This window comes from Ammospiza nelsoni, chromosome 4 (genome assembly GCF_027579445.1).
Source record: "Ammospiza nelsoni isolate bAmmNel1 chromosome 4, bAmmNel1.pri, whole genome shotgun sequence".
In the NCBI taxonomy this organism is placed as follows: Eukaryota; Metazoa; Chordata; class Aves; order Passeriformes; family Passerellidae; genus Ammospiza; species Ammospiza nelsoni.
The window spans coordinates 52,735,046-52,753,382 of NC_080636.1; the positions used below are offsets into that span (position 1 = coordinate 52,735,046).

Sequence of the window (18,337 nt, forward strand, 5' to 3'; positions counted from 1 at the left end):
AACAAATGCATTAATTCCCCTTCCTGGCCCAGTGTGTTTGGTTTGTTTGTCTTTTAATATTTTGCTCTTCCAAAAATGCTGCTTATGAGAGCAAGCAGACTTGTGTGTGTCTGTGCTGGTTTGTCAGAGCATTCATTTATCCATTCTGCTGGTTTGAGAGATTTTTTTGGGGGTCTTTTTTTGTGCAGCATAATCTCAATTGTACAAGGATCCTGATCTGCCCTTGAAAGAAAATTATGCTTTATGGACTTTCTGCAGGTCTGTTGCTGATCCAGACTGCTGGGCTTCTGTTTTAGAACAAGTGCTTTGGAATCATGCCAAAATATTGCTTGGAAAAAGATTGCTTCAGAGAATTCCTCCAGTGTCCTGCTGAAAATGCATCGGAGCAGGGAAGAAACCACAGATAGCAGCATGGGCCTTATGCACTTGGACCCATCTCAAAACTTGCTCCTCCACCCTTTTTTTTTTTTTAATATGGAGACCTTATTATCATTAAAAATCAGAGGGAGAATAAACTGAAGACTAATTAGATTTTTTTCTCCTCTTAATTGCTTCTAGTAAGAGCATTAGTTCACCTAAATCCAGGATATTGTTGTTCTAAATAATATTGCTTTTTTTTAGGCAAATAATTTGTTGTTATGGTTGTTTCAGCATGTGCATGCATGGGTAATTTGGGATTAGCATAATTGTTTCTGATTAATAGAATCTGCAATGGCTTCCTTTTGTCCATAGGATTGGTGATCAGTGAGTTAACTTCAGTTTTATGCAATATATGTAAATCCTAAATCCTAATTTTGTTTCATGTTCATTTCTTGTTGACTAGGATGATGTAAGGATGATGTTTTGTGGTTTTTTCTTTTGGTGGACAGGAGAGTTGTTGAGACTTGACAGGTTCAGGAAGTGATATATTCTTCATTGCATTTTTTGTAGGCCAAAACACAGTAAGCTTTGGGATTTCCTAGATTATGCTACTGACAAAGAAGGCAAAAGCCTTTTAATGATTTAAAAAGAAAAACAAATGACAATTATTTTCATTATTTTATGCTATTGTTGCCTTCATTTTGTGACCTCCTCCAAAACTAAGCTTTAGGGTTATAAAGCAGGAATAATCAGATTTGAACATCTGCATTTGAGGTTCTCATGGTTTAAATAAATAGGTTTTCAGGACTTGTGTGTCCACAGAATTGTAGTCCATCTTCCATTTTCCATCTCCTTCATGCCTTCTGGATGCATCTCCTTTTTTTCCTCCTGCGTCCAGAACTTGCCTGCTCAATTTTGTCAATTTTTTACAAGTCGCTGATAATTGCCTTTTGGGTTTTTCTCCTCTTTCTTTCTAGTTTGCTCTTTTCTCTCTCCTTCTTTGAGGAAAGAGATAGATGTAATGTAATGGGGAAAATTTTTCAGGACCTAGAATGAGTCTCAATTACATTTGCAAAGCCTGAAGACAAATTACCAGGATGTAAAAAGCCTGGAGTCTTAGGAGGGCTTCTGCAGTGAGTCTGAGTTAGTTGTGTGTCCATTCTTTATTGGAAAAGAGATCATTATAGACTTGAAGTATCTGATAGTGGATGGTGGGTGGATGATTAAGTTACGAGAAACTGCTCATCAGCTGAGCTGCACAGAGGGCAGAATTCACCTCTTGCAAGGGTGCGAACCCAGCTGTCCAAAATCAAGATAGATGTGCAATGCCCCTGCAGCCTTGGGAGGAAATAGTCTTTTGCAGGTACTTAATTCCCATTACCTTAGGTGTTGGTTTGAAGATCATACTTTCAGAGAGCTATTCAATCAGAAATTACCAACTCTAGAGCAACCCTAGCCACCTAAGAAGTGTCTTTTGAGTAAATTATGTTTGGTGTGTGAGTTTACTAATAAGACACATTTTTATATAAATGTGTCTAATGAAAGTGAGTAGCAGAGTGAGGAGCTTTGGAAGCTTAGCTGTGAGATTTACTGTTTACTTAGCTTTTAGCATTTTTACTATGTGTCTTGTAAGTAAATTGCTTACAGTGCCAGATTTTTTTATTGGATTCTTGGAGCACTTCATGTTTTGTGGTTTCTCTCCTTCTGCTCCTTCTTAAGCACCACGTCCAAAAAGAATGGGAGAATGGATGGGATTTTTCGACCTTCCTTTCTTTTCCACAAGGAAGGGCATCGTGCTCTTTATCCACAATAGCTGTTCCAGTTGCACTTGGATTAGTGTACAGTAGTGTCTTGAGAGTTGCCTGGTGTTGCTTTACTATTTGAGTAGGTAAAATGGCTCCCCTGAGTCCTAAACATGAGAATTGTTCAAAGCATTTGCCAGAGTCAAGAGGGAAATGAGTGGACTGCTGATGAAGTTGGTGTAAGGGGTGCTTGTTGCAGAGCAGGTCATTAATCAAAATTCTGAATTGTTGCAGAAGCATTAGGAGAGGTAAGTGGCTTACTTAATTCAGAACTGAGACATTATGGATAAAGCTATCCTGCTTTGTAGCATATTCACAGTAAGGGGCTTTAAGGATTGAATTATTGCCATCTGCAGCAATCCCTGATATGAAAAAAATATAAGGAAGATGGAGTTGGAATGTGCTGCTCTCCTGTTAAGGTGGTTGCTAATGGAATGTGGCTGTGACCTGGCCACTGGTTCTGGAGTTGTAACTGGTCAAGACAATCTGCTGAGTGTAGTGAGGCTGGTGAGACAGAGCAGCAGCTGCTGCATTTTCCTGAGGCAAGTTCAGCACTCGTGAGTTAAGCAGAGAGCAGTGTGCCTTGCTGCAGCTGCTGGTCCCTCAAGTTGTATATACAGAATCAGTGCATGGCCAGCATATTCCTTTGTGCAGGCTTTCAGGTTAGCAGCCTCCTTTCCCTCCACTAGGGATGCTGCCATGCTTATTCTGTTTGCTTATCCAAGAGCTGACAGGCTGGAGTGGAGGCAAGAGGAATACAGGTTAGGTGTCTCCCTTCTTTCTGAAATTGGCCTGTACTTCCACTGCAATACAGATCCTGGTATTTCCACTTCTCTGCTAATTTCTGCAATTGTTTCTGGAAGTGGTGTGCGCAGAGCACAGGAGGTAACGTGGAGTTTTAGGGGTGAGTAGCAGAATACATATTTGTTCTGTCTTTGCACAATCAGTGAATTTTGCAGTGTTCTAGATGCTAGCTGGAAAATAGCAATGGGACATAAAGTGTCAGGATGGCCATCTTAGTGTCATTGTGGGTTCTTAAAATTTTTTTCTGAAATGCCATGGGCCTCTGAATTTTATCTGGATGGCTTTCAGAGATTGGCAGCAATGACATGTACTTCCACATCCAGAGAAATTCAGGAATATTGCTGCATCATGTCTTTGCTGGTCCTGCAATGCAGTAGCTTTGGGCTGTGAGCCCAAATCGTGGTGAAAAGATGCAAAACTTCTGACCCAGAGGTAAGAGGAATCAAATGGACAAGACTTGGAGCAGAAGAGAGGTAATCACAGCGAAATGCAAATTTTAGATGAGGAGATAGAGCTGTTGTTCTTTTGGCCCAAGTCCTTAATGAGAGAGCTGTAATTAGGCTAGAATTATCTTTATGTATTTAGTGCTGGCAAACTCAAGTTCAACTGCCTCTTAATTAGCATGCAGTATCTTTGTGGTCTTTCACTCTTGAATCGGACTTCACTCTCACTCTCTGAGCAATGCCTCAGTGTCAGGTCTGCACAATACATGGCCACTCTGGAAAACCTCTTTCCTGCTCATTCTTCAGTGAGGTCATTCCTCATAAGTTCATTTTTCTTCATTTCTCTTATGTTACACTGGTTCTCCTGTAAGTATCTGCAAAATATCCGGTTAGACAATTAAAATCATGTTAGTGCTTGGGATGTTTCTGTAGTTTATTACTTTGGTTCAAATGCCACAATAGCCAGAGAATTCATAAAGTTCTACAGCAGGAAGAGAGGTCACGTATCATTCAAGTTGGCCTTAGGGACAGCTTTCTCCCATGCAAACGTGTCTTCTGAGAGCCAGACTGGAAAAGCCAGGTGGGAAATTCTTGTGGCTTGACACTGGCTTCAGGACATGTTGCTTTTAGGAGAAATAGATGTTTTTAGCAAGGGTCAACATACAATTTGATGTTTAATGTTTCAGTAAGCTAAAAAGTAGTGTTTGAAACTACAGAGCTCCTCTTTGGCAGAACTTTACATGTGGTATTGTATTTATTAGCTTCTGTGCCCCAAAAATACTTTTGTTGCTTATTTGTTTTCTTAACGATGAGAAGGGCAGACATTGTATAACTTCTCAGGCAGCAGCAATTATGCAACTGATCCTGTTATTGTGGAGCCAAAGTCCTTCCTAGTCCCTGAGCACCAGCTGCTTGTGTTCTGGTTGCTGCTTTTTCCTTTTCTTTCTTCCCCCCGTCCCTGCCCTGATTTGTTTGTGAACAAGTTTTTTTTTTTTTTTCCCCATGCTGCTGTTTCCTTATTTTTCCAGTGCCAGTGAGACAGTGCTTTGTTTGGGTTCATTCTTCAGTTCACTATCTGCAAAATCAAACTGCCCATGTACATCATGGGAAATCTAAAATGTATAGGGAAATAAAGTAACTTGATACTTTATGGGTACATAAGAAAAGGCAGTTGCTTGGATCTAAATGAAATATTGCAGATGGCCTTTGTTAGATTTCAGGTCAAAAGTTCCAAGTTCATGTTCTCATGATTTTAGAAACATGTAAATAACTGCTGTTTGTTTAGTTCCTTGTTTTTTTTTTTTTCCTCTTCCTTCAAAGGGTGGGCCTGTGACAAATTGTAATTTTTCCCCCTAGTCCTGCCCTGGGATAGCCAAATAAAATGTAGTACTCCTGTATATAAGATGAGGTAGCTGTAAATCTCATACTTTTACAGCCAAGTGATCTCACTGCAGTATAATAAAGGCTGTTAATATATTGTAAAACTGTTTGCCCTATTCACACTCCATTTTCAGTTCTCAGTTTTATGTCATGTCATTTCCATTTCATGTTTCATGTCTTCCTGTGAGCCTAAGTGACCAAGGCAGGTTGTTTTGATCCTTGATTAAACATTTAGGGATGGGAGAAGAGATGGTAGACTGGTAGACTGCAGTTCTATTCCCTGAGTATACCATCTATGAGTCCCAGCAGAAGGAAATAATAGTTGGTCTGTGCTACCACACTGTTGGCTGCACTGCTTGTTGCCATGTCAAGTGTGATCTGCATCAGTCATAAATAGGCTCTAGTGCTTAGTGTCCTATATCAGGAAATAAATTGGGGCAAGGGTTTAAGGTCCTTATTTAGTTTATAAGTCTTATGCTAAAGATGTCATAGGCAGTGCAAAGGTTGTGTTTTCTTGCTCACAGTGTCTGTATTGTAGATCAGGTATTGGAGAGGTGAGAAGATGCTGTCATTTGTAGAAAATTGGGTCCTTCCTTCTGGGCTCTTTTTGTTGGAATTTCTTTTCCTTTAGTGGCAGTCTGTCCCTGTCTGCTTTCAACAGACCAGGCACACAGAAGATATTTTCTTTTGCAACCAAAAGACTGGATATATATAGTGTGTTTGCTTCAGTCTTGTCAACTTACACCTCTCCCCTCCAGTTTCTCATGACAGAGACACTGAGTTCTGGCTTGGAAGAGAATGTATGTTGTAGCCACATTTATCACAGACTTAACTTGATTATTTCCATTGTTAGTGAAGGTTCTGCTAGAGTTCTTCCCTCAGCCTCGCAGTTCTGGCACTGTGAATATGAGAATGTTGTACTTTATCAGAGCACCTGGTACTGGAGAGACCCAGAAAGTAATGATGAGAAGGGAAGAGTTGTAAAGATTTTTCTGGAAAAAAGCTTGATATTATGTCTAATTCTTTATCAGCATGGTGGTGCTAATGCCCTGGTCTAATACAGAATTCACAAAATCAGTGTTTTTGTAAGGCAGAAAACTTTAATTGGGAATTTTGAAATTGCTTTTCACACCTTAGTGAAATATTCTGTGGTCCTAGTAGTAGTGTCTGTTCCTGGGATATTTATTGTTTGCTTCCATATCTCTGCTTTATATATGTAGTTTTTCAACTGATTCATCAAGGGTTTAAGTGATATGATCCCTGAGAAACATTTAATGACTCTTCAGCTGTTTCAATGAACATGTGCATAAATTAGTGTGTGACTAGATGACGATGATAACTTAGACTTGCATTTTCTTACTATTGGTTTTGAAAACTATTGAGCAGTTGAGTTCAAAATCTTAGGAATTGAACAATTTAGGAGGAAAATCTTCCCTACTTTGGAGAAAAGCTTTTTTGTTTGTTTTTAAATCTGGTGGTTTCTTTTCCTTGTTGCCATTACCTAAATCTCCTCTTAGTGCAGTGTTGAGTTTGGTTACTGGAAAGTTTCTATTCTGTTGAAGACAATCAGAAATGATAATTCTACACATTTCTGTTGAATTGCAGGTGAAGATTGGCACCAATTTACAATGGTATTAGGAGCACACTGGAAATGAACAGCAGCTCAAGTTCAGTAATATTCTTGAAGAATTTTGTTTTTTGTCTGTTCTCTTTCCTATTAAGCACTGTTTGGATTTTCTAATTAAGTACTAAGGACATATTCATGAAATGGTAATTCTCTTAAAAGAGATTTCAGACTAATCTGTCCATTGTACCTTTATTGTTACAAGAGGTAGATCTCAATTGTGTTACCTAGTAAGGAGAGACATGAGAAGAATTTTGATCAAGAGTGGTGCTTGATCACAGTTCAAACCCTAGGTCGAGAAGAGAACTGAGATGGTAACTTTTCACTGCAAATACAGCAAAGTATTATTGCCTGAAATGGTCTCTCTAAAGAAACTAACTCCAGCTTGACATCTCCTGACAGACTGTGGTTGCAATATGAAAAACAATTTTGTTTGGACATGGAAAAGCATGAAAATCTAGTATCTTATCTTGGTTACACTTCTTTTTCTAAAGGAGAGCTGAAGCCCTTATCTATGAAGATGATGACATCAATAAGCTGAATGACTTGTCTCATACAAGAGAAGTATATATGGTGTTTCCTGATACCTTTCTTGAGCTCTGTTTCACCAAATCTCAGTTTTAAATGTGTTTATTTTGACACTCTGCACTGTTCAGCAGTGCAGCTCATTTTGCCATGGCAAGCCTAAATATTTCTGATTATGTCATGAAAAGCTCAATTCTTTCAAAAATAACATCACATGAACTTTGGTTTGTTTTTCAGTGACATGGACAGCAAACCAAATGTGACATTTCTTTACAGAATGAGTAGGAATCTAGAGTCATCAAATTATGACTATCTGGTGTCATTAATGATATTTTTCAGAGTAACTTCCTTTCCCCTGGAAAAATATATCCAAGGAATATACACAAATAAACAACAGTTTAAACAGTTTTAACAATATATACACAAATATTTCCAAGGGATATACACAAATAAACAACAGTTTAAATGCTCTTAACAAGTAGCTTTCATATTTCACCAGTTTTTAGCTTTTTTTAACTTCTTCACTTATTTCTCATGTAGCAGAATGATAATGAAACTTTACTATATGTTTGGGGGTTTCTTTATTTTTTTTCTCCATTATGGACATTGTTTTTTTGTACACATGGTTATAGTACACACAATTTTAGCCAGAATCTTGCTTTTCTGGTTTACTTTGATAGTTCTAGCACAGACTTTTAAAATAGTTTTAACTTTTCAATAGAAAAAATAATTATGGACAACTTAGATTGCATTTAGTATAAGTAGTAGGATTTCTTCATTTGGGAAATACTCCAGGCAGGTAGTAGAGGGAAAATTGCAAAAGAATGATACTGTTGGTGGCTCACAGGCAGAGGAAGAATAAGTTCTTCAACTTATATTTGCAGCAAGTTGAGTAAGAATGTGTTAAGAGCAAGGAAGGATCAAGATGTCATCAAGTAGCTGTTGGAGTCCTCTTCCTAAATGTTGTCCCCTTTCCCTTCCTCAGCAAAAAACCCGAAATCAAGGCAGAGCACCTGCCCCCAAAACAGAGTAAGACAAAAATCCATATGGAAACAAAAACTTCATGCATACACAAGCTCAGTAACTACAAATCTATTAGAAATATGTACAAATGAAGATATGATTCTGTGCTTGTGTAAGAGGGAGAGCTGGATAACTGGAAAAAGAGTTAAATCTCTGAACTGTTGATATTTTCTCTTGTGACATTTCTTCATGATTTGTCAAGCAGATCATGCAAATATTGAGGTTACTGGATGATTGAAGAGACATTGTGATTTCATATTGGCAAGTTACACTTCCTTAAGTAATTCAGTGTCTTTAACTTTTTTCCTCTTGTATTAAAATTCAGCCATTGAAAATTGTCTGGATCTGACATTTGCATCCATGTGTTTTTACAGATTTTGCTTTGAACATTTACCCATGGATTTTTATGTAAAGACATCATGTGTGAAGTCTTGGCAGGAGGCTTTTTGTGTAGAATGACAGAAAGAAAACATGGAAAATTAAATAAATTCTGTGTTCTACAATTTCAACTTCTTAGGACTGCTAGGCAATACATCAAGTTACACTGTAACTTGGAGAATAAAAATGTATTTATAAAAATAAAAATTAGTATTACTCACTGATCTGAATGTGACTTAATAATGATCAGGAGTGGGTATTGAGATCTTTACTGGCCTGTGATCTCTCCTGGATCTGACATCTCAGAAAAAAAGGAAAAAGGAATGATGAGTTGAGGAATGAAGGAGTAGTCAAGGGAGACACTCTTAAGAAACAGACTGGCATGTTTCAAGTAGTGACTGCTGTTGTCTCAAAGAAGAGAAAGAAGTACATGGTCATAATTTTTGCAGATGATTTTAAGAGTGACTCCATTTAGACATTTCTTTTTTTCTTGTAGGACTTGTTCTGCAGTACCTTAGTTTTCCCTTTAGTTCAAGGAAAAAAACTCAATTAGCTTTGTTTATTAAGTGCCAGTGATAAGCTGCACAGGGAGGTCTGACCCTCATTTGTGAGGAGATATCTGTTTAACTTGGGGGTTGCTAAACAAGAAGGTGGCTTTTTACTTTGGACACTCTTTGATTTCACATTGCAAACTGAGGCAGTTATTGGGATAGTCAGTATCAATTTATTCTGCTGATCTTTGTTGGGATTTTAAAACAATTTATTTCCTATATTTGTATTAACTGGGCAAGATGGGAAGTTTGATTCAAAATGAGATCTCTGGCAGCCGCCAAGAAGGCAGAATCCAAAGATGTGAGGCCTTTGCAGGCAGTCTGCAGAACAAGCTCTCCCAAGAACACCATAAATGATCTTGGATGTTATTCAGAATATGTCTTCTATCAGGATTGTGGCTGTAGTTTAGTGGATTTCTTTATTTCCATGCAGTTACTAGAATAAAGCATCATCTAATTTACTATCAGATGCTGGAGTAAAATTAGCATTTGCGGAAATTGTTGTCCTAATGTTCCTTTTCTAACATGCCTTGTTACTTCATTTAATTTAGAAATTGGACCTGGAGAGAGCTGTCCAAATATATACCAGCCTTGCAAACTTGCAGAGCACAAACAATTGGTTATTAGTGGGAGTTCAAGGAGCTGAGTAAAAAGACTCTTCTGTGAGATGAGAGAGTTCTGCAGCACTCTCCTGAGAGGTGAAGGCTGGCAAATTGTAGTGATATGACTAGCACCACAATAACTACAAAATGTTTTATAGCTGTGCATGGGCCTTGGAAACAGAATCTGGGAGCTTAAGATTGATGGTAGAGTGTGTGATAGAATAAAGAAATCTTTATTAGTAGTATTCCTGTATATCATCAACTTTGACTTGTTCAGTTGCAATGTTGAACAGTATCTTCAGGCTATTCATAAGCATTTAAATACATACTGATCTGTTCTTTTGGTGGACAGGCTACTTACTGCCTTAGCTCAATCTGAGCTGGCAAAATTCTCTGTCAGAAAGTGACATGACCTACAGACCTTCTCAGAACGGCAACATTTAATTTAACAACAAAGAAACAATTTATTGAAATACATGCCCTTCAAGGCTTGGAGTCGAAGGTCACTGACCAGAAGAGACTTCTTGTAGAACAGAAATAGCTACCTGGAAACCCAGAAATGGAAGCTCTGCTGCAAATCTGTTTCTTCTGATCCCTGGATATACCTGGACAGCAGCTGTGCAGCCCACAGCCTGAGAGCTGTGTGCTGAGCCGAGGGCAGGAGCACTGCTGGGAAGTGTGTGCAGCCTGGCTGGCCGCTTACCTGGAAGTCGTCTTCCTCTCTGCCAGCTGCCCTAATTTTCCTTTCAGCACACTCTGAGTGAGTGGCCCAGTGCTGTGTTTGAGGTGAGGATGCTGTTGAGGAGGTGCATGTGGGCTAAAGCTGCTCTCCAGGAAGCACAGCTATGGCTCCATTAGCTCTGGGACAATTTTTCCATGGACAAAAGCGGATATTCACACATGCAAGACAGCTCTTGCCTTTATTAAAATGTTACCTGAAGTACAGCACCATGCAAGTGGTTGTGCTGCTGTCAAACACAGCTCACCATGACAGGTGCTTTTGGGTAGTACCCTAGTCTTGACTCCAGGCAGGACCACCAAAATGTTATGCTGAGATTCTCTGTGATCCTTTTTAAGGAGGAGTTGTTAGCACAGGCCAAAATGTTACCCCCACACTGCAGGAGGGGGAGAAAAACTTGTCACAGGACTTGTGTGCTGGACTACCCAGTCTGGTAGGGCTCTGGAGGAACCTGCTTGGAACTTGTAGGGCTGGATGTGAGTTAAATACAAAAGGCTTTGCTATTCAGGAGGTCTGCATGCTTGGGGGAGGACCTGTCCTCTGCCCAGCATGTTCTATAGTCTGTCTGCTTTCTGATTTTTCCTGCTGTTTTTCATGTACTCCAGATGTGGTGACTAGTTTTCTGGCCTTCAGGTAGATGCCTGGAGAGAAAATTATGTCCACTGGTAAAGGGTTACCTTCCCTGTTGTGAAGTGTCAGGATAGGCAGGAAGCTGAAGGCTGCAGAGGGAAAAGAATCCATGCAGTTGGGAGGTTTGGGAAAGCAGGGCAGCAAGGCAGCTGACTTTGCACATTAAATACTAGAATGGGACACTGGGATTAAAATTTGCTCTATACACGACAGTGGGGAAGAGAACCTCTCAGGATCTCTCAAGCTGGGGGAAACTTTGGCAGGGCTGTGGTTCAACCTCCTGCTCACAGCTGGACCAGCTGAGATGGAACCAGGTTGTACTGGGCTGGATCCTGTTATGGCTTGAAAGCCTCCAAGTCTGGAGACAGCACAGCCTCTCTGGGCCCCATTCTGGTGCCTCTCTGTCCTCAGTGGAGGAATAAAGCTTCTCTTATGTGCGGTCTGAACCTCTCTTGTATCAATTTATATCTGTTGTCCTTTGTCCTCCCATCATTCAGTGCTGTGAAAAGCCTGACTTCCTCTTTGGTTTGCCAGTAGCCTGTGGCATCTTTTAATATAGGTCAGCCTTCAGTCCTTGTTAGGAAATTGTAACTTTGTGATTAATTAAAGTAAATAAAAATGCTTATGAGCTTGGAATTAATGGCAGGGATAACATAGTGATATATTGATTACATTATGCAATATAGCATCAGTGAGTGTAGCTCTATTGAGCAAGCTAGCATGTAGACACTAATTGAGAGGGAAAAATCTTTATTTACTTTTGAGTGTACTATTTGTAACAACTTATACACTTCTCTTTGTAAAAGAAACAACCATACACCCATCAATGGGGGAATTGAACTTAGGTTTAGAATTGTGTTGGAAGCCTTCAAATACCAAGGTAACGGATCTGTTCTTAGAAATGCCAGAGCATCTGTCCTCCAGGCAGGTATTTCACTTTTGGATTTCAGAATTTTAGATACCAGTGATTTAGATAATCAGGGTTTGTCTCTATATCCAGAGGGTTTTGTTCATCTTATGGAAAGCTGATAGTAGTCAGGCATTAGCTTCCTGAAATAAAGAACCCCTCTTTATTATTCTGGTCTTTATTTCTCATTTGATGAAGCAAAATGTTATGTATGTTTATTTAGGTTTATTTTATTCATTCATAAATAAAATAATGTATAAAAAAGACTTTTACTGTATCAATGTGTACCTGACTGATCTGATTAAGGGCTCTGTCCTCAGATATCTGATCAACTTATAGAGTATCTCTGAGGTCACTAATCTGTAATTCAGAAGAGGTGACCATTGTAGAAATTTCGACTGTCTTCTTGGAGATGCACAGGGATAAGATGGGAGGCATTGGACACAAGCAGCACAAGGCCAGTTACAAGTAGGGTAGAAATTTGTACCATGAAGGTAAACAGCACAGTTGGTTCTCTCAGGGGCCGTGGGATTTCCACTCTCAGAGATGCTTGGAGCTCACATGAGCAGCTGATCTGAGCTGCCCCTGTGCTGAGCAGAGGTTGGACAGCACTGAGCTTCACAGAAGTCTTCCATCCTGTGTCATTCTGTATTTGCATGCAAACAACATCCAGTGTTTCAGTGACAGAGATCACAGTGCTATAATGTTAAGACCCACTTGCTTAGTTTGAAAACCTCTATGTAAGGACAATGCTTCTTATCAAGAATATAATTAATGAAATTTTATGTCACAGGTGGCCTACAAGTCAGTTCAGCATGTCTGTGTAGGGAGCATCTGGAGTTTAGCACTGACACATTGTGATTTATTTCTAAAAGAAGCACTTGTCTTTGCTGTTAAGAGCAGAAGACAGTTTATAGGTGCCTGAATTAATGCATCCTTGGCAGACTTTTGTAAATTGAGGATTGAGTTCGGCAGGTGAGAGCATTCTGAAGACAACTTGAAATAAATTTTTCTAATCTATTTAAATGTACGTAGTTTTGATGGTTCATTTGCAGAGGGAATTAGCATTTATTTCCATTTGGAGCATCAAATTATAATAGTAGATATTATCAAAGCATGCAAATTTAATTAGAGAGTAATTAAAAGGTGAAGTAACATGAAGTGTGTATGACAATTTTCTTGTTCCTCTTTCACACTAATTTTGGCTTTGACTTAACATAAATGCAGTTTATGGAGCATTTTTTCTTTCCAGTGGCATAGAAATCAGACCTCCTGACTTCCAAATGACTGCAGTTACACTGAAGCAAGATTTGGGCTGTCTAAAAGAGCTTGCCCACAAATGAGACTGGATTTATTTCCTTGACTCACTGTCTTGCTTTAAAAAAGTTTAAACTGTTGGTGTTAAATTTTCCTTGCTGGTAAATTGCACCCAGTGCCAGATTGTTGAAGTTCTTGTTTTGCATTGTGCTTTTCTGTGTAGAGGATGCTTCTGGAGGAGATGTGAATGCAGCTGCAGCTCAAGCCATTTCTCTTGGGTGATGTCTCCTTTTTTTGTGTCTGATTGGCCATTTGCATCTACATCTTCTCAGGCTTTGCTATATTGGGAAAAACCTGGCTGAAAGGCAGATTTTTTTAGATTAAGGAGGAACTTTAAAGTGCATGGTGCCCAGGCAATCTAGCAAGTGTCTCTGTTGTTTGTGTTTGGCTCTTGGACAACTTCAATGAAGAGGAACAACATTAAGAGTTGTATATAGTAGGGTGGCTGTAACAGTCTGTCATTAAAACCCCTTTTGTGAGGGTACTTCCCTTAGCTCTTGAGTGTGAAGGTATTTTGAAGATTGGCTTGGAACTTGGCATGTTGTTGCACAGAGTAGGGTATCTTCATCTTCATTTTTTTCCACCCAATTAATTTTTACTTGTCTAAACATGATTAGTTGTTGGGATTATTTATTCTCCCTCCACCTTCATAAAGTTGCATTTAAGCTGCAGTGGTGTTTCCTCTGTGCTCACTTCTGGTGTCCTCTTTCTAGTGTTTCCAAGCTGTGTTACACTGGGTCTTCGGGACACCAAGAACACAGAGTTACGGATGTTCAACCATATTCTAATTTGAAGATGGATGGAATAATAGTCTGAAAGTTTTTAAGCAGTGTGTTTTGACAAGAGTCTGTAGACTTGAGTGTGCCATTTTTGCTGTTTTCTACCGTGAACCTCTGCAGTTGATCTCTGAGAAAGTGAAGTGTGTGCCTTAATGCATTCCTTCATCCTCCCTGAGCAGCAGGAGGTAATGGAGTCTTCACTAGGAAGCATGCATTCATTCATTTGGAAGTATGACAAGAGTGCTGAGAGTTGGATTTATAAACAAAAAGCAAAAGAATCCAGGAATGCTAGTGAGGAGAAGAAAGTACCCAGGTGCTGGAGTTGTGAACTTTACTGGAAACAGATGTGGTACCTTTCTTTCCTTGTTCCTGCGTGCAGTTTTGCAATACTAGAGTTTGTTTTAGCAGAAGTAGTGAATAAGAAACAGTAATGAAGAGTGTTTTCAAGGGAGATAGAAACTAGTTTTTTACCTGTTTGAGGTTTTTGTTTGTTTTTTACAAATGAGTCTGACCCTTATGTTGGCTTTTAAGGTCTTGTCTTTGCAGGGAAACATCTGGCTCTTCCATCCTGATCCTGTTGTTAAAACAGCTGGGAGTACTTTTACAACATATTGCCCACATTTGTGTTTCTTCTCTCAGACTTTATGTACAGCAGAAATATGTTGTTGCCAAAGTTATTTCTTATCATAGTGTGAATTCAGATCCAGGCTCTTGCTGGTCTATGGTCCTGACCACATCTGACTGAAGGCGGGCTTTGACATCCCTTGCAGTGTGTCTGAAGGTGAACCAGTGAGGTTGAGAATGCATGCTGAGCACACATGTCTGCTAGAAAAGGTGGAAAATATACTTGGATCACATAATGTTTATGATCCCTTTGATTTCTTTTCATCAGAGGCAGGATTTTTTTCTTTATCCATTGTGGAGTAAATGATAGCACTCAGGTACTGTAATTCCTATTAACAACAGTTTATATGTAATGTCTTCCTTGACTCCCCTTTGATGTAACATGTGAATGAGTTTTGTAACTTTACAAAATGTGGAAGCAGGGAGGAAAATGCCTGGTTTGATGTGAATAGGTTTCTGTTGAATACTTGTGTGTGTAGACACAGAAGAAACCTTATGCTCCTGTAGGGCTTTCCTTTTTTGATATTCTGATGGCACCAGTATGGTGTGCATAAAGTTGATAAACATAGTTTATGCACAGAGGAATATTTGGAAAATAAATAAGGGGAAAGCAACTAAGATGGGAGTCTGCATAACATTTGTATTTCTTTTTCAGAAATAAGATGTACCTAAAAGCAAATTTGAATGGTGTTACTTGATCAGTTTTCCTCTTTGCAGGAACCAAGTGGTTTGTGATTGCTGAGGTTTTGTTATTTAGCACTTTTTGTATGATGTCTGTTGGGTGTAGCAATCAAATCCTATTTGATTTGTTAAGCTCTAGAAGTAGTGAGTACAGATATTGAGGCAAAATAAAAAGAGACCTAAAGCACCTCATTGAATACCTAGTCGGATATAGGTCTGGAAACACTTGTTACAGCAAGCAAATTATTTAATTCACAAGAACAAAGGTGTAATGGCAGCTAAGAGAAGTTATTCAAGTCATAAATACATATTATTGGAACTTGATTTAAACTTTTTTGCATCAGTTCTGAAGAAGTGTGATTGGATAAGAAATAGCTCAACATGTCTATACAAAAAAAAACCCCTTATAGTTCCAGAGTGCATTTGTTATAAAACACATGTTCAGCCAATAAAAGCCAAAAAGCTTTTATTCATATGATGGAAAAATATTTTTAATTTTAATATTTAATATTTTAATTTATAATATTTTGCCTTATGTAATTATGCAGATTACCTAAATAAACTCTTAAAGATCTGCCTGTAGATAGTTACTTGTCTGAAAAAGATAATGTCTGTTAAAATTGATGGTAACTGTGGTGAAGTGTCACTTAGGTTTTTATTGGTCATGCTCAGGCTGGCCACCCTAATATTACGTTTTGAGAAAAGAGTTGCAAATTATACGTTACAACTCTTTGAACTGAAGGAAAGCCCTTCAGTGCAGCAGGGAGCTTTATGTAAGCCATGGGTGGGGATGTTTTTGATGGCTGAGACTTGTTTGGGGAATGACACTTGGAAATGTGCTGAATGACACTTCTGGAAAGTAATAGATGAGGCTGCTGCCAGGGTTCAGTGGTGGGTCATGAAAATGAGGTGATGCACGCCTCATCTGCACTGCCGTGGGCTGAGTCAGACGCTACCTGTGCGTGCAGCATTCTGGGGAGGAGAAATCTCCACCCTGTTTGTTTTGCACTGCAAGTGGAGCCACCACAACTCCCTGTTGTATTTGTTACTTATGGTGTACTTTTTCATGAGGTAATTGCCACTTGGGACACTTTGGAAGCGGTCAGGAGCAGACGCCGGATATGGAATGGGCAGTTTGGTTCTTTGCTGTGCTGCTTTTCTGTTGTGGGTTTGAGCAGCTTCTGGGTAGTGTGTGATCTGCAAATGGGAAAGCCATTAGCCAGAGAGCAAGGTGCTGCCTGTCTGGAGAGCTTCGGCATGTACTTACATTCCTGTCTGCACCCTTTTAGTGGACAGAGATGGACAAGGAAGCCTGGAGGCAGCATAGCCATGGAGTACTATATTGTCTGTGTGTTGCCAGGAGATCCATTGTCCCTGTGGAAAGTCAGGAATCTAGTTCAGCTGGAGAGAGAGTGAATACCCTAAGAAATCATCTAGGAAAGCTAAATCTGAATCTTGTCTGTACAACATAATCCTTTTGTCCAGGAAAGGTTTTGTTGAACATGCCAGTCAGTATACTTCCGAGAGATATTTCTCCTTTACACTGGAGATTCAATAAGGCAGAAAGGTGACTAAGCTATGCTGCCCTCTTGACACTGACCAGAACTGGTTCTCCTTTCTCAGAAATTGCAGTAGAGTTTTTGTCAGAGTAGCTGCCATTTCTTCTTGAGGGCTCCTGTGCCTCCGCTAGACTGGGGATGTGAAGAGACTGGAGTAATTTGAAGTGTTTTTGGTGCTTCTAGAGTTTTGCTCTTGACTGGTGGATTCAAAACTAACCTGTTTTGTTGCTTAGTTTAGTTGCATTTCTTTGGAGGATATTGGTGTTTTGGGATATTCCAGGTTGAAAACATCTTCCTTTTTCTCATTGCTGTAGTGTAGATAGTGTGTGCTATTGGTCTTGCAGTCACTTTTGCTAACTGATGACCACAGGGAGAATTAAAGCTTGGGCAATGCTGATGATTGGTTGATGGAAGTAAGGTAGGAGTGCTTCATTTTTTTGGCACCACAGAAGGCATTTAGTTCTTGTTAACTATGTTTAAACAGGACCTCCTGCTCCCCTGTGTTTATTGGTTTTCAGACTGCAAGTCAAAACAATTAACTTTGTACAGATACATTTGATAAAGTCTTTCTCAAGCTGTTGTGACCCTGACAAAATATAGAAGTAGGATAAATGTAGGGGAATCAGGACTTAGAGACAAGGCATTCTAAATGTACTATGGGAGTATAGATAAACCATAGATAAACTTCTGGTTCAGGACCAAGTAAATAGCAAATATGAGAGAGGGTTGCAAGCTGTCTTCAAGGTTGTACTTCCTCATGACCTTTCCTACAGTTTTAGCTGGAAAAGATGATGATACTACCCTTTAATTTCTGCTCAAGGAAGCTTGTGGGTTTTGTGTACTTGTAGTGTAATTGGTCATTTGAGCTTTGCTAATATAGTAAGCATTAATTAAGTTCAGTGCAATCACAGTCTGTTCTGATTTGGAGCCTGAAACCTCCACTGTCTGTATTTAAAAAACAAAAAAATATAATTTTGAACCTGAGAGGCATTTGGTTACATAATAAAGTTCTTAATAGGGTGAAATGAAGATAGCTGAAACAGCAGTTCCTTATTTGTTTTAAGGTTTGTCCAGTAACTGTTCCTATGACAAAAGGACATTTGTTTATCATCTTAGTTTAAATATTTACTTGCTTCTGCAGAGATAAAATCAAAGTGCTCTCCCTACTTTTGGAATTTCTGAGTTCCATGGTCCAATTTCTACAGTTTTACATGCTGTGTGCACAGGTGGTATTTGGTTGTGGCTGATGGTTCCTTACTCTGCCCATGAACTGATAGAACTGGAGGGAGAAGATTTCATGGTCATGGATGATGGAATTAAGAGAGAAATTCTCCTTTAGTTGTTAATGCTGAACACTTGAACTTGCTAGCAAGTTACTAAAGATTTTAGAGCATAGAACAACATCATAACAAAATTTTAACCTCTGCAACATTGCTGTGAGCGAGATCTTCACATTAGTGCCATCTCTTACAAAGCCTTTCAAAGGTGTCTGATGCTGTACTGCTTTTTTTACCCAAGCCAGTTTCCCCACTCCAAAATATTATCTGTTTCTTTTAACGTAGAAAATATTAAAACAGTAAATTATATAAGTAGTATTATGAAGTTTTTC

The 18,337-nt window shown here is 39.1% G+C and overlaps 1 protein-coding gene across 2 annotated transcripts in view; it reads left to right on the top strand.

Annotated features, from left to right (window-relative positions):
- The window catches only part of WDFY3 (WD repeat and FYVE domain containing 3), a 152,879-nt gene that overhangs the window by 13,121 nt on the left and 121,421 nt on the right, over window positions 1-18,337 (top strand). The gene's annotated exons all lie outside the window — the stretch shown is intronic.